Below are 17159 nucleotides of genomic sequence, written 5' to 3'. Positions count from 1 at the left end.
TGACCACTTCCCAGGTCCCTGGTGATTTGTCTGGTCCCTCTTGTCTCACCTCAGGCTGTCCCCTCCCTCAGAGCATCTGCCCTGACACCCCAGGGGGCCCAGGAGTCCCCACTGTCGCTCCCGCAGCAGCTGGCCCTCCTGACTCCCTCAGTAAATGTGGCGACCTCTGGACAGGAAGAACTCTGTCTCTGCATCCTTGTTGCCGACTACAGGGACAGGTCTATGCCAGGGCTTAATAAATGTATTCTGAATCACAAATAATGGTGCTGACAAGCTTTGCACACAATGGGTCCCTTCTAGGCATATCCAGAAAGACCGCAAGAGAAGCCAATGAAAGTCTTTGAAGAATAAACAAACACTATTTTCTGCCTGAAATCTTTGAGTAGAGTCACATTTTCCAGGCACAAAGAGTAAAGAGTTAGAGGGTAGTCTGTGCCCCAATCTGAAAAGATGCAGCTGTCAGCTTCTCCTAGCTGCCAATTGCAAACCTCAGCTTTGGTCTTTAAAGAAGCTGTAGTCAGAAAAGAAAAATAAAATTGGTCCATTTCCTCTCTTCACCTATTCTCCTAACTGCTTTTCAGTGAAAACGATTTACCCATGTGAATTTTTTTGCCTGGGAACCTAAAACCATCACGGATCTATTCAATTTAAAACTATTTCTAGTCTTCTTATGGGACACACACTCTGGGCAATCCCAACACGGCAAAGTGGGAATCGAAAGAGTGGTGACAATTTCTGCAAAAACCAAAATGGAAAAGCAACAACGAACTGCTTTAAAATAAATTCTATCTGGACACAGCATTAGAAATCTTCGTTCTTATCATTTTAGCCCAAAGAACAACAACAACAACAAAAGGGGCTCATATACTGAAAGAGGAACAATACAGGGAAGATCACGGTGGCCTGTGTGCAAGGATGATGTGCAAACTCGTGAAGCATTTCATATTTTTTTTTTTGGTTTCAGGGGAGAAGGATGGGGAGAAAGGATAGTTAGGGGGTTTGCGATGGACATGTACACATTGCTATATTTAAAATGATAACCAACAAGGAGCTAGTGTATAGCACAGGGAACCACGCAGTGCTACATGGCAGCCTAGATAGAAGGGGAGCTGGGCAGAGAATGGACGCATGTGTGGGTATGGCTAAGTCACTTGGCTGCGCACCTGAAACTATCACATTGTTAATCAGCTTTACTCCGATACAAAATGAAAGTGGTTTTTTTTTTTTTTTTAAAGGCATTTACTGATGCCCTTATATGATATACAGATTTTTCCCACCCATACTTCATTTGAAGTTAAATCTCATTTTCTTCTCTTTGTACTATGACAGTAGGAAAGAGGAGCTGGTTAGCCTGATCCATACCTGGCCAGGTGCAGTAGAGGGTGAATTCATCAGACTTGTTCGCTCTCAAAGCGCTCTTGCAGTATAACAGGAAGTGTTAGTCTGAAAAGTTTCCTCAGGGATGCTGAGGCCATACGAGATTTTCAAGTCTTTCTCCTAAGAGCTTTTATACAGACAACACAAAGTTTTATATTAAAAAATACTTAGGCTCCCTTCTATTTCCCCAAGAAGTAGAAGAAGCCCATTCCCCAGGCTGACAAATACCCGAAAGACAAATTCCTCAATACTCAAGTTGAAAGAATTATATCCCAATGGATTAAAAATCAAAGCCTCAAACCTCTCTAGCCTTTGCAGCTATTTCTTTCTTTGCTTCTATCCTGATCTTGCACCTGAAGCTTTCTCTGAGCTTGGAGCAACCTTCCCTGACCCCCCATTGCCCTGGCATCCCTAACACTTTCCCCTGGAGCATTGATTTGGTCATTAATCAGCAATCATCTTCTGACAATAGTGCCCATCACTATTTAGATCTGGGCTATCATTTCTCTTCCTTTTGGCCATTTCTTGTTTTTATGTCTCTGAGCATGCAGCTACTTCTACCTGAAACATTCTGCTTTCCTTCTTTCTCTGCAAACTTCAACTCAACCTCCAAAACCTATCCTAAATCTTACCTATCTATTGAGACCTCACCATTTTCCTCTCTACATGATTAGGCAGCTTCTTACTCTAGATTCTGGAAGATTTTTTTCTTCTCTTCATCCTTTGAACATATTTGTCACAGCAAAATTATAAACTCTGTGCTTGCTCAGTGGCTCAGTCCTGTCTGACTCTGTGATCTCTGGGGATGGTGAAGGACAGGGAAGCCTGAAGTCCATGGAGTCACAGAGAATCAGACATGACTTAGCAACTGAACAGCAACTATACAAGAAATTGATTCTGAGAATTCTTTGTTAATTCATTTAAAAATCATAGTAAATCATGGAAACAGTTTTAGGAAGGACAGCTCTATTTTGGAAAAGAAAATGATCACGAGGAGAGTGTGCTGTTTTTCATTGTGAACATCTCTTTAGTGCCTGGTTTAACAGAAGCCAACTCGGTTGTTCTGTTTGCTTCTGCGATCTGTTGCAACTTCACATGTCACATTGTCTCTGGGAAACTCCACTTCACACTCACAAGAGAAAGAGGGTGAAAAGGCAAATACCACATCAGTTTCATGGTAAAAGTGTGTGGACCTTGCAGATCCACCGAAGTGTCTTGGCAGACCCAGAGGTGACTCACCATGCACTGGGCACTGGTGATCTAGGCTAAGACACATCCCATGATATTGCAGCTTTTTGTATCGTTTTTGTATCTTTGGCCCTTGTATGACTATGAGCTCCAACAGGGCCAGAACTCTAACTCAATTCTCTTTCCCTGGAGGCAAACACTCCATCAAGTCCTTGGTGGTGGTGGTGGTGGTGGTGGTTTAGTCCCTCAGTTGTGTCTGACTCTTGCAACCGCATGGACTGTAGCCCATCAGGTTCCGCTGTCCATGGGATTCTCCAGGCAAGGATACTGGAGTGGGTTGCCATTTCCTTCTCTAGGGGATCTTCCCAACCCAGGGATCAAACACGGGTCTCCTGCATTGCAGGCAGATTCTTTACCTGAGTTGAACAATAAATAAAAGAGCCTCCTACATTTTTCTTTAGAACTTAGAAATGTGATCTTTTCTTTTATCTGCTATGTTTCACTTTTTCTATTTCCTATTTAGTGCTCCCATTTATTTAGTTAATGATTTCCAATTTCCTCATCTCTTCTTTCTTTGATGTTCTTTTTTAAACCTTTATCAAGTGTAGTAGAAAAGCTTTTGTATACATACATATATATATTTTAGTAAACTTGTGAATTTTTGCTAACTAAAAAATGTATGACATTTTGATTCCGCTTGTTTGACGGAGTATGAACAGAATGCTAGATTTCTAATTAAAAAAATAGATATGCACCAAACAGCGAAGGTTTACTGTATAGCACAGAGAGCTATCGTCAATATCTTGTAATAACCTATAACGGAAAATAATCTCAAAAATAATATATGTGTACATGTATAGCTGGATCCCCTTGATGTGCCCCTGAAACACTGTAAGTCAACTATACTTCAATCAAATGTATATATATATGTATATATATGAAGCGAAAGAAAAGAACTTAGAAATGCATATGGCATAAAGAACAAAGAATAAGGAAAGGAAACCATTTGCTGTTCTGTTTTTGTTCTTCTGTCTGTAAAGGTCTGTAGGTGATTATAGTTTTCTAAAATCTGAAGAGATAGCTTGTCTTGAGAGATGAGCTGTCTGCAGGAAGAAAGTCAGTTGGTCCAGGGAGCAGCGGACTGAGGTTGAGAGACACAAGGAGACAACCCAAGCGATTTGCATCCATCCTGTTCCGCTGGACTCCCCCCTCCTCTCATCTCCTGCCATTTCTGATTTTTATGCTCCTTGTCAGGACACAGGAGGACATACAGGATCTATAACATATGTTGCAAGGTCCAGGAGGGCTTCTTTCCAGGGCCAGGCACAGCCAGGATCAATTAAGTAACAAGGAAGGTAGAAAATATAGCTGCAGCTGGAACAAATCAGTTGCTCAAGCACGCGGGGTTGCAACCCATAAAAGGTCAGCAGGCAACTGGCGTGAGTAGCCACAAGTGAAGCTTTTGGCTCCATGGAACTGGAGGGAGCAAGCGATCGGGCATCCTCGCGTCCTGCTTTCCAATCAGGCAAACTGTGGATGTTGAAGACGTTGTGAAGGATGGGTCGAGCTGTGCCCCGGTTTCATGTTTTATCTGGCTTCTTCTCAGTTGATTTTTCCCCCGCCCTCCAGCATGGGAGTTACTTCACCAAAGTGACAGGTTGATATTATGGGTTGGAGGCGGGCCTCAACTACTGAATGTCAGTGAGTGAGAGAAGCTAGACTCATGCATGAATTAGGAGAGTTCTTGGGAGGAGGAGCTGAACAGCAGTGATGCCTTAAAAACAGAAAAAGCTCAAGTTTCATCTTGCTGCACATGTGTTATAACTAGAGATCAAATTCCAGGTTAACTTCCAGCCATAGATAACTTCTCAGCAAATCAATTAGCTATCTGGTTCTTCCTTGGTTCAGTAACAAGAGATCATTATTTCTTAGCCTCACTCAGTTCTCATCCTGTTTTTCTCAGAATAATTATTCCATATACGTACATATATTTATAATGTTTGTTGTTTTCATCAAGGGCAAAAGCCTCAACAGATGTGCAGAGATATTTTATTGAGTATCCTGAAAAATTAAGCTCACTCTTCCATTCTGATCAGCGCTCAGAACACAATTAGGGAAGGAGACCCCAATCGAAATGAAGGGTTTTAACTGAAAATAGAGATGCAAACATGACCAATGACCCCATTTGCTAAACATTCATCCTTTCATTGAATAAATTGTTATTGAGCAACGGTAGGGCACCCGACTCAGATGCCACAGAAATGAATAAGGAGCCTATAGGTTAGCTAAAGTCATTTTGACACTGCCTGCTTGGGAAATAAGATAATGCACAGTAGGACCACAGGAGAAAGTTGACACTTTACCAGGTGTAACTTCACAGAAGGTAGAGTCTTAGAGGCCTTTGGAGGCCATTGGCTTACAGTGTACTTCCACACATGTTCAGAAGCTTAAGTACCCTTGAGGTAACGTTATATTATCTTGATTAGATCCAGAGATTATGCCTGGTGTTGAAGTTCAGGAAGCTAGTAAGAAGTAAAGGGCAGGCTCGGATTCAGATCTTTCGGTTGTAGAACTTTTCCTCCACTGTTTTTGGGGTGAGAATTTAATGAGATCATATATGTGAAAGCACTTTGGAAAGTTATACATAAAGATCAGATATTGTCATCGTTAAAGTGTTCTTTGTAAAATCATGGTAGTGAGAATTGAAACAGTATAACCCCTCTCCTTTTTCACACTTTCAAGCCATTTCATGCATAAGTGCATTCCTTCCAGTTCAGTATTTAGAAAAAGAAGACATAATAAATTATCCCAGTTCATTTATGTTTGAGAATGAGCATAGCATCCATAGCATCCAAAGAGGAGGACTTCAGGGGGAAAAATAAAATCTTACAAGGAAGCAAGCAGGTAAGGAGAGTTTTGAAATAGATTCTGGAGAGAAGTTGTTTCCCTTCAGGACACGGGGAACTGGAGGTGCCTGGGGTCTTTTGGAAGGAAACACTCAGGATATGGTAACTGAGAAAGGCGAGCTGAGGGAAGAGAGGTCCCACTGGCAGATAGAGGAGGAAGTATCCTTCCACCCGAAAAAGAATAATTTTCTGAATTTGAGGTAGCACCGAGTATGTGGAAATGTGGATTCTCACGAAGCAGGAACTCAGAACATGTTCAGAAAACGTGGCTGGATTTGCTAAGCCATGGGGTCTCTTCCTTTTATTGTTTTTTTGCTGGAGAGAAGGACACATTGTGGGTCATGGCAGTCTTCTCCCTTTGAAGTTTAAATGTTCACCAAAATAACCAAAAGTCCAAAATAACCAAAGCTACAGCACCTCTGGATTTGCTATCTAGGGCAGGAGTATAAGAAAGAGCGAGACGGAAACCAAAGTTGATCATGGACAGAGCGTCTGTTAATGGAGCAGGACCTTATTGGTTCTTCCCAGGACAGACCCAGCCCCTGTATACTCTGCTTTGGCTCCTCTCTGAAGTATCTAAATAATAGTATCTGGTGCATATTTGCCGAGTTGTTCAGATGCTGAAAAAAAACCCACCACCAAATGGAAGAAGTTGGACAGTAAGGAGATCAAACCAGTCAATCCTAAAGGAAATCAACCCTTAATATTCATTGGAAGGACTGATGCTGAAGCTCCAATACTTTGACCACCTGATGTGAAAAGCTGGCTCATTTGAAAAGACCTTGATTCTGGGAAAGATCAAAGGCAGGAGGAGAAGGGGACAACAGAGGATGAGATGGTTGGATCGCGTCACTGACTCAAAGGACATGAATTTGAGCAAGCTCCAGGAGATAGTGAAGGACAGGGAGGCCTGGCATGCTATAGTCCACAGGGTTGCAAAGAGTCAGACATGACTGAGTGGCTGAACAACCACAGCTACTGCTCCTTGATGATCATGAGATGTAGCCCCCGGAGCTTCTGGTGCCTAAGGACTGATCACCACCAACAAACCAGAGAACTGTGCACAAATTGATCACACGTCCTGGGATGCCCCTCTCTCACCTTGCCTTTAAACATGCTTTGCTGAAACTCTTCAGGGAATTCAGGGCTTTAGAGCGCAAGCCACCTGTCCTTCTTATACAGGTGCCTTTACAATAAACGTTGCATTTTGCCTCACGCAATCTGGCATCGGTAGATTGAGTAAGTGGACCCAAGGTTAGCCACTAACACATCCACACAGTAAAGTAGTGATTCAGCTCTCCATCCCCAAAGGCTTTGATGATAAAAGAATTTGGGAACATTTCAACCTGGAATAAGGAGGTCTTTTCCATCATAGTTACTGTGAGGCATAAATATGACCCTCTCTGGTGAAGACTTTCAAAGTTTGTAAAAGCTGCTTTGTGGACTGATATATATGAAGCTTAGATAAGGGACTGAGTTTTACACTTCGTTACCTGGGGAAACAGTGGAAACAGTGTCAAACTTTATTTTGGGGGGCTCCAAAATCACTGCAGATGGTGACTGCAGCCATGAAATTAAAAGACGCTTACTCCTTGGAAGAAAAGTTATGATCAACCTAGATAGTATATTCAAAAGCAGAGACATTACCTTGCCGACTAAGGTCCATCTAGTCAAGGCTATGGTTTTTCCAGTGGTCATGTATGGATGTGAGAGTTGGACTGTGAAGAAGGCTGAGCACCAAAGAATTGACGCTTTTGAACTGTGGTGTTGGAGAAGACTCTTGAGAGTCCCTTGGACTGCAAGGAGATCCAACCAGTCCATTCTGAAGGAGATCAACCCTGGGATTTATTTGGAAGGAATGATGCTAAAGCTGAAACTCCAGTACTTTGGCCACCTCATGTGAAGAGTTGACTCATTGGAAAAGACTCTGATGCTGGGAGGGATTGGGGGCAGGAGGAGAAGGGGACGACAGAGGATGAGATGGCTGGATGGCATCACAGACTCAATGGACGTGAGTCTGAGTGAACTCCAGGAGTTGGTGATGGACAGGAAGGCCTGGCGTGCTGCGATTCATGGGGTCATGGAGTTGGACATGACTGAGCAACTGAACTGAACTGAACTGAACCTGAGGTGGAAGAAAAGAGTGAGGACAAGTATTTTGTCGAGTGTATGTAAAATTGAGAACAGAACCACCAGTAAGAAAGGCTGTTTGACTCCTCCTCAACACGCACACCTTTTAGAGTAGGTTGACGAAATGAAAAAGGCCCCAATTAGTTCAGGAAAGAAGAGGTGGCTGGGAAGAGAATGTGAGCCAGTGTTGAGTCATTGTTCTTATAAAATCAAGCTCAGGCACACCCGGAATGAAGGGAAAGGAAGAAAACCAAAGTTGGCTAAAGACCAAAAAGCTCTCCCTTTGGACAAGAGCTGGTTATCACATGGCCTGGGTGTGACCTTGGGTTTTTGGTTGTCTGAAGGGACCACTTGCTGACCTAGGAGTTCCGGGGCACCAGTCCATGCTCACAGCGTGTCCCATGGCAGCACATTAAAACTAATTTCCACCTCAGACCTGCAGAAATCCACTCTCCCCAAGGGGATCCAGGAAGCTATTTATTTTGACAAGATCTCCAAGAAGCTTCTTTCCCTTTGACCAGAAATCTGTGATCATCCAGCAGCCCCCAGGAGCAAGGAACAGCCTTAACTCTTCTTTGAAAAGCACCGAACCTTGAGCCTCCTAGTGCAGTTTGTTTTTTTTTTTTTTTAAGAAAAAAATGTATTTATTTTTAATTGGAGGATAATTGCTGTACAATACTGTGTTGGTTTCTGCCTTACAACAACACGAATCAGCCATAGGTATACATAAGTCCCCTCCCTCTTGAGTTTCTCTCACCTCCCACCGCATCCCGCCTCTCTAGGTGTTCACAGAGCACTGGGTTTGAGCGCTGTGTCATACAGCAAATTCCCACTGGTTGTCCACTTTACAGATGGTAATGTTTATGTTTCAATGCTGCTCTCCCAGTTCATCCCACCCTCTCCTTCCTCCACTGTGTCAACCAAGCACTTGGTTCTTAAGAAGCGTTTGAATGGCACAGTGATCCGTGAACTTGGGTGGGCATGAGGCAGGGATCATTGGCAACGTGAGAAGCAGGGCTAGGGACCACTCACGTTGACAGAGTGGAGTCAACCACTCCATTCTAGAGCAACAGAAGGGAGGAGCGATCTCCCTTGGCAAGGGCCAAGGAAGGTGTTTCCTGGAGCTAAGTCCGAGCAGCACAGAGAAGAGGCCGTGTGGGGCCGGATGCGGCTGCCATGGGCCCCACTGTGCTTATCTGGCTGCTTTGGGTCCTGGCTCGGCTGCACGGGGCTTGAGGCATTGGGGCAATTCCGTCACCGTCTCCCCACACTGCCCCTCCAGGGCCTCATCTTCTCTTCCAGATGACATTGTGCCTAGGATTGACCACAGCTCCTGGAGACCCTCCTGGTTGACTACACCAAGAGGGACTTGTAACCACGAGTCCCGAGGACTTCCAGTGGCTCAGTGCAACGACAACCGTGGATCCTGACCATGTGGGAGGAGGGAGCGGCAGCTGTGTGATGTTGAAGGAAAGGCAGTTGTACCCCACAAGTGTGAATTTCAATTGACTGCCTCAGGGGTGTCCTCAAGATGGCTGGTTGACCCATGGCGGGATGGATGGGAAAAGACATATACATAAAGATGATGGGGCTCTCCCTCTAAAGTCCTGCAGACATGGTCCTGCTCTGTGAGACCTGGTCCATCATCTCTTGATGTTAAATAAAGTCCCTTTACTCCAATCATATTTAGGAAGACAGCAGAGCATGGTAGCTAAGGGCATGTAGGGTCAGCTCCTGAACGCCACTGTACCGAATGCCCTCTGCTGTAAAGTGGGAGAGATGCCGGTACCCACCTGATAGATACAAGGTGAAGGGTAACATTTAAAAATTCAAAGGTAGGACTTCCCTGGGGGTCCAGTGGTTAAGACTTCACTTTCCAATGTAGGGGTGTGGGTTCCATCCCTGGTTGGGGAGCCACCTCAAGGTCAAAACACTAAACCAGGAAAAAAAATTTGTAACAAATTCAATAAAAGCTTTTTTAAATGGTCCACATCAAAAAAAAAAATCATCAAAAAATAGGTTAAAAATCAAAGTTGATTAGGATAGTGCCTGACTCAATAAACACTAGCTAACACTGTTACACATGCTATTTTGCCCCAAATGATAGACCAAAAGTAGAATTAGACATTCGGGTCACAAGAGAAATCCGTATGATGGTGCTGTAAGACCCTCCTGCAATTTACCCTCCTCCTCCTGTCCTGCAAGGTGCAAAGCGGCACCCCTGGGTGCCCCATCCAAGACAGAGGATGGCCAGGGGATCATTCTCAGCTACCGACTGCTCAGGGCCAGCCTTCCTGCAGGAGTTTTCCAACAGAAAAGATCTTGGCTTGGACAATTCAATGCCCTCATTTGCAGATGAGGATCCTATGTGTGTGTACATCTGTGTGCTCAGTCGTGTCCGACTCTTTGTGACCCCATGGACTGTAGCCCTCCAGGCTCTTCTGTCCTGATTTCCCAGGCAAGAATACAAGAGTGGGCAGCCATTTCCTTTTCCAGCCTAGGAACTGAACTCGAGTCTCTTGCATCTTCTGCATTGACAGGCTGCTTCTTCACCACTGCACCACCTGGGAAGTCCAAGGATCCTAGGGCACAAGTCAGCCTGACACCAAACCACAAGAGCTGAACCGACAAGTCCCGAGCCCATGAACCGCTCATGGCGTCCCAACCAATGGAACCGCCACAAATGCTCCAGCTCACTGGCTTTCTAGACTTCAGGGCATATTCACTTTGATGCATTGTACAAATTAATTTTGTTTCTAAAATAGGAGTGGTAAATAAGAATGACTAGGGGCATTCATGCTTTTTATGTGCTCGGCATTTATGGAAGGATTTACAGTCTGGAGTGGCAGGATTGTGGGGGGTGGCGGGTGCATTGTGAGGCGAGGGAGAGTGCATTTGCCATGGCAACCAAAGCCAGCCTGCACCTTGCTTCTCTTTATTTCTGTGTTCCTGGAGGGCTCTATCCAGTGGCCTCTCAGGACTTGAAGGCGTGTCCTATCACTTGTGAATCTGGCTCTGTCCTCTCCTCTGCATCTCCCACCTTTGGTCTGTCAGGTCACTTCCCTGTAACCCCCATCCCTGCATGGGTTTTCCAGGTGGTGCTAGTGTTAAAGAATCTGCCTGCTAATGCAGGGGATGCAAGAGACATGGGTTCAATCCCTGGGTTGGGAAGATCTCTTGGAGAAGGAAACAGCAACCCACTCTAGTAGTCTTGCCTGGGAAATTCCATGGACAGAGAAGCCTGGGGGCTGCAGTCCATGTGGTTGTAGAGAGTCAGGCATGACTAAGCACACACACTGCATGGAAGGGCCACCAACCCAAGACCTCTCTCCTTTGCTGATGTGCTGGTGAGCCACTGGAGCTCACTCAGGGTTGGTGTGCTTGCGTTCTGAGCTGCATTAAAAAGTACCATAAGCAGACTGGCCTAAGCCAATACCTAAGAGGGATGTCCTGATGGCTCAAGTGGTAAAAAAAAAAATCTGCCTATGATGCATGAGACATAGGAGACAACATTGGGGGAGGGTGGTCTGATCCCTGGATCAGGAAGATCTCCTGGAGGAAGAGATGGCAACCCACTCCAGTATTCTTGCCTGAAGAATTCCATGGATAGAGCAGCCTGGTGGGCTACAGTACATGGGGTCGCAAAGGGCCAGACACAACTGAGCACTCCTTCATTCACTCAAGCAACAGAATTTTATCCCTCCATAGTTCTGGAGGACAGAATTTGAAATGAAGGTGTTGGTAGGGCTGTGCTCCCTCTGAGGGCTCCAGCTGAGGATTCTTCCTCACCTGTTCCAGTTTCTGCTGGTTGCTGGCTGACCTTGCTGCATCTGTAGACCCTTCCTCCAATCTCTGCCTTCATCATCACATGATCTTTCCTGCTCATCTCTGTATGCCTTTTCTGCTTCTTATAAAGACACCTGCCATATTGGATTTAGGGCTCACCCAAGTCCATCTTCACCAAATTGATGACGCCTACAAAGGCTGTACTTCCAATCAAGGTCACAGTCTTGGGTTTCAAGTGAATTTTGGGGGCACACGATTCAACCCAGTACTGCCTTGGTTTCAACAACGCTGTGGAATGGGTTCTCCAACGTCTAGCCCCCCATGTCCTGTAGCTCTCAAAGTTGTTATTTCCAAGGTTTAGAAGAGTTTGGGCTCAAAATCTTCCCAGGTTCAGTGCTTATCTATGACCTCTTGGTCCAGCTCTTTGTTTCTTAATGACCGAAATCTATTAACTTCAAAGAAGGCATTTAGAGCCAAGTAACTGGAATCATGCTTGCCACTCTCTCCCTAAAGCAAATCCATCTGCAACAGATTTTCCCCCTCCACCCTCCACCTCTACCATTCTCTGCATCTTGTGACCTTCACCTCAAACAAGAAGCACCCCCCAAATGTGTCTCCCATCCTCACCACTTAAGGCCTTTGCTCTGCTTTAAATGCCCCTTTCCCATTTCTGGCACCTCTGACATCACGGTATCTATGGATCCTGCCCCTCCTCTCTTCCTTCCATCCACATGTCATTGTTGCTGTAAAGTCGTGAAGTCGTGTCTGACTCTTTTGGACCCCATGGACTGTAGCTGCCAGGCTCCTCTGTCCATAGGATTTCCCAGGTAAGAATACTGGAGTGGGTTGCCTTTTCCTTCTCCAGGGAATCTTCCTGACCCAGGGATGGAACCCGCGTCTCCTGCATTACAGGCATATTTTTTACTACTGAGTCACTATTCATACTGTGATGACAGCACTCAGCACGTAATATCCACAAGATCCCTTCTGGAATCTTCTCCTTAATTAGTTGGGGCTCTCTGTGAACTAGGCTTCCCTGGTGGCTCAGAAAGTAGAGTCTGCCTGCAGTGTGGGACACCCAGATTCAATCCCTGGGTTGAGGAAATCCCCTGAGAAGGAAATGGCTACCCACTCCAGTATGCTTGCCTGGAGAATCCCATGGACAGGAATCTGGCAGACTACAATCCATGGGGTCACAGAGAGTCGGACATGACTGAGCGACTCCACTTCACTTCTCCATGCGCTCCCTTGTGGACCTCTCCCGGGAGACCTCCCACCAGGAAGGAGTGCCTGAGCTTCTCTTCCTCCTCCCCCACCCCTGGCAAGAAAAAATAGTGAGTGTGGAGGATGAATCAGGTTCTAGAATTCTAATCAGATCATACTAGTGGGTGATACAATGTTGTAAAAGAATATAAAGAAATCTGAAAAAATAATGATGCCTCTCTCTCTCCCTTCTCAGTCTCTCTCTCCAATATTTAAATTAAAATGGTACCTGGAGCCAGTGTTCTTAAGCAAAATGTGCCATCTGCATCTCACTGGTTCATTGTTGCCTTAAAAAATTCGTCAGCAAATAGAGGAAGGCCTCAGGGACAGGAACCCAGGAAATTCTTTTCACCCAGGCCAAGAACTCCTGATTATGCATCATATAGGTCGGACAGCCCAGGACAGAGGGTCCGCATGAGATTTACACATTGTGGCAGAGACTGCTAGAGGTCCCCCCAGCATCTGTTCTTTTCCTGAATAAGACAGCATCCAACCTGAGCTGAACTGCCCTGAATAAAGAGTTGATTTCTGACACCCCATACCACTGGGAAAGGTCACGTTGAGTGAGTTAAGGCAATGGGATGTAAACAGAATTGATATGCACCAATTCTTGGAAGTGTCCGCAAAGGAAAGACATATGACTTCTTCTGCTTCTCCTTCTTACAGTTGCTTGGGCTTCAGACAGGATGGCTGAGTTCAAGCAACCATTTTTAGACCATGAGGAAGGAACCAGTGCTCAAGGTCATTGTGAAGCTGCCATGTCAGTCTTGGACTCCTTACTTCTAGGATTCATTTCTGTGACAGGAAAAGTAAGTTCTCTCCTACTGAACCTCTTTCTGGGGGGAATTTTCTGACTCTCACAACTTAGCTGGAATGACCAAAGTCTCAGCTAGTAACAAGCTTCCTTCTTCCATGTTGGTTTTCTGTATGTGTCTCTTGAGAGCTCATGGTAGGTGATGTTGGAAGGACCGTGTCTGAGGATTTAGAATTCATGTTCTGGCTGTAAAAGAAAACCTTATCATTGACTGGCTCTAACTCAATATTTCTCAGTCAGTTTCTCACTGTAGACGCTTTTTAAAATTTATTTCATTTGTTTTATTTTTATTTATTTGGCTGCATGGAGTCTCAGTTGCAGTATGGGGGCATAGCTGCCTCACAGCTTGCGGGACCTTAGTCCCCTGACCAGGGATTGAACCCATGTCCCCTGCATTGGAAAGAGGATTCTTAACCACTGGATCACCAGGAAAGTCCCTCACAATTGACTCTTCAAGGACCTTTTGAAGATACTTGTTTCCTAATCAACTCCTCCCATGACATTTTAATGTCACAGATACACTGTGTATTTGTGTACGTATCATTTATATATTTGTGTTTTATACATAGAAACTGCAGAATCTTTTTGTGTCACATAAAAAAACCAGTCTTTGCTTTTTGAGGGCAATCTCACCCCTGTTTAGCATATGACCTAACTACAGACATTCTGCTAACCAAGGAGCAAGTTGTAAACAAACCTATACAGACCTATAGATTGCAGGGAAAAATATCAATAACCTCAGATATGCAGATGACACCACCCTTATGGCAGAAAGCAAAGAGGACCTGAGGAGACTCTTGAGGAAAGTGAGAGAGAAGAGTGAAAAAGCTGGCTTAAAACTCAACATTCAAAAACTAAGATTATGGCATCTGGTTCCATCACTTCACGGCAAATAGATGGGAAAACAATGGAAACAGTGACAGACTTTATTTTCTTGGGCTTCAAAATCACTGCAGATAGTGACTGCAGACACAAAATTAAAAGACGCTTGCTCCTTGGAAGAAAAGTTATGACCAACCTAGACAGCTTATTAAAAAGCAGAGACATTACTTTGCCAACAAAAGTCCGTCTAGCCAAAGCTATGGTTTTTCCAGTAGTCATGTGCAGATGTGAGAGTTGGACCATAAAGAAAACTGAGCACCAAAGAATTGATGCTTTTGGACTGTGGTGTTGGAAAAGACTCTTGAGAGTCCCTTGGACTGCAAGTAGATCCAACCAGTCCATCCTAAAGGAAATCAGTCCTGACCATACATTGAAAGGACTGATGCTGAAGTTGAAGCTCCAATACTTTGGCCACCACATGCGAAGAACTGATTCACTGGAAAAGACCTTGATGCTCAAAAAGACTGAAGGCTGTTAGGGACCAAACGATGGTCTCTAGGACCTGAGTCATGTTTACCAGAAAGAGACAGGATATGTGCTCATCCTGCCTGGCCAATCATGTAACGCCAGCTACTCCTGTAACTGAGACAAAGAACTGCCTGTATATAAGCCACCATACTCCTTTGTTCAGGGCTCTTGTCAGATTCCCTTGTATGGGATGAGACTTGGGCCCTAGCGCGCTAGGAATAAACAGACTCCCTTCTTGCATTTGCAATACTGTGATGGACTTGCTCTCTCGGTTGGTTTGGAGATACGGGCTTGGAGCATAACAAAGGCAAGAGGAGAAAGGGGCAACAGAGGATGAGATGGTTGGATAGCATCACCATATTGATGGACATGAGTTTGAGCAAACTCCAGGAGTTGGTGATGGACAGGGAAGCCTGGCGTGCTGCAGTCCATGGGGTTGGACATGACTGAGCGACTGCACTGATCTGATACAGCCCTATGGGCTCATTAAGTTTGCTTCAGGCTCCTATAACAAAATGTCACATCCTGAGTGACTTAACAGTAGAAATTTATTTTCTCTTAGCTCTGGAGGCTGGAAGTCCAAGATCAAGGTGCCAACAAGGCTGGGTTCAACGGTGAACTATCTTCTCGGCTGGCAGGTGGTCTCACATGACAGAGAAAGGAAGCTCTGCAGCTTCCTTCTTTCGTTATTATAAAATTTGTATTTTAGGCTTTTAAATATGGATAATTTTAAACATATACCAAAGTAGGAAAAAGGGTATGCTGTATCAGTGATCCCTAAACTTTTTGGCACCAGAGACAGGTTCAATGGAAGACAATTTTTGCCCGTATTGGTTGGGGGGAGGTTTCAGATCGATTCAAATGCATTATCTTTGTTGCACACTTCACTTCCATTATTATTCCACTTCACTTCTTTTACGGTTCCACCTCAGATCATTAGGCATTAGATCCCAGAGGTTGGGAGCCAGAGTGAGGAACTCCGCCCATGGCAAAGGTCATGAGGAAGGAAGCTTGGCATACGCAAAGGCTTGATCAAGCCTCAGGAAACCCCCTGTTCCCGAGCATCTACCCTCAAATCAGAGTACTTTACGGGGAGCTCTCCCCCATAACCATTTCTCTCAGAGAAGGAGTTAACTTGCAGCTTCGGTTAATAAAAATTCCTGGGCGTGACAAGAGTGTTTCAGCTTACGAACTCTGGAGGTTCTCTGGCCTGCCTGATCAGGCTCGTCTGGCCGCATGTGATTGTTTACAGCCTAACTGTGAGAGGCACGGGATGTTTTAAAACTTTCTAAATACAGACTCTTTTGAGAAGTTAGAAGATCATTAGTATAGCATTAGTAGGTTGATTAGGAATTATATTGGTGAAGGGTTTTTTCATTTGTCCTGCCAATAATTACTGCTAATTCCCTGCCCTGGGTGTGACAAGGATGTCTCAGGTCAAACCTCTCTGCTGACAGACTAGCTTGTGAGACAGCCTCTCAGCCATAAACAGCACAGAGAGTTTGGAGTATTAGCATAGGGCTTTTTTCATTGATGAGTCAATGATTGCCATCAGGCCTCCATATCCTTAGGCACCTGGGAATATATTAATCAATGTATTTGGAATATAGAAAAGGAAATATAGTAGTTTTTGATGTTAGCAATACTAGACTTTTTGAGTTAATGAATCTTCTCTTTTGTTATAGATCACTGTACTTTGTTATAAATCACTATAAATCACTATGCTATGTAACTTTATCACTATCTTAAGACAAAATAGATCTTAAGGGGAACATTGGTGAAGGATTTACATTTGTTGAGCCAATACTTGCTGCTAAATCTCCATATTTCTGTCCTTATAATGAATATAACTAGCATATAGGAGAAATAAGTATTAACCTTTAAGATTAATCATGTTAAACCTTAGGTTAAGTAAATTCCTTTCTTGATTGTAACTCACTACACCCTCACCCTATAGGAATGCAACTTTATTTGGAGGGTGGCACCTGATTTAAGAAAAAATGACCCCTGGAAAAATAAGTTTTCTGGTTAACTGACCGGTATCAGAAAGGGCCATAAAATGTCAGCAGGTCTCATGGCTAAAAGATGATGAAACTCACAAGACCTTTGTATAATTTTATATGAAGCACCTGATTGTGACAAAGGTCAGGTCTGCTGACCCCCGCTTGACTCTGTATTCATCCCTGTGTATAACAAAAAGGTATATAAACAAACCTGAAAAATAAAGAAATCGGATCAGTTTCTGGAAAGACTGATTCCCCCGTGTCGTTTCTTTCTTGCTCTCCGCTTTCCTGGCTGAATTCCCATCTGAAATGTGGGTACTCACCAAGCCTGCTAATTCTGCC

General features: G+C 44.4%; 1 pseudogene; it reads left to right on the top strand.

The window, feature by feature from the left end:
* The first annotated feature begins 856 nt into the window (after positions 1–856).
* On the top strand, positions 857–950 carry LOC114115444 (U6 spliceosomal RNA; annotated as a pseudogene).
* Positions 951–17159: the final 16209 nt, after the last annotated feature.

The sequence above is a fragment of the Ovis aries genome, chromosome 6 (assembly GCF_016772045.2).
Source record: "Ovis aries strain OAR_USU_Benz2616 breed Rambouillet chromosome 6, ARS-UI_Ramb_v3.0, whole genome shotgun sequence".
In the NCBI taxonomy this organism is placed as follows: Eukaryota; Metazoa; Chordata; class Mammalia; order Artiodactyla; family Bovidae; genus Ovis; species Ovis aries.
The sequence above is the reverse complement of the archived record's forward strand: the minus strand, read 5'-3'. Positions and strand labels throughout refer to the sequence as shown.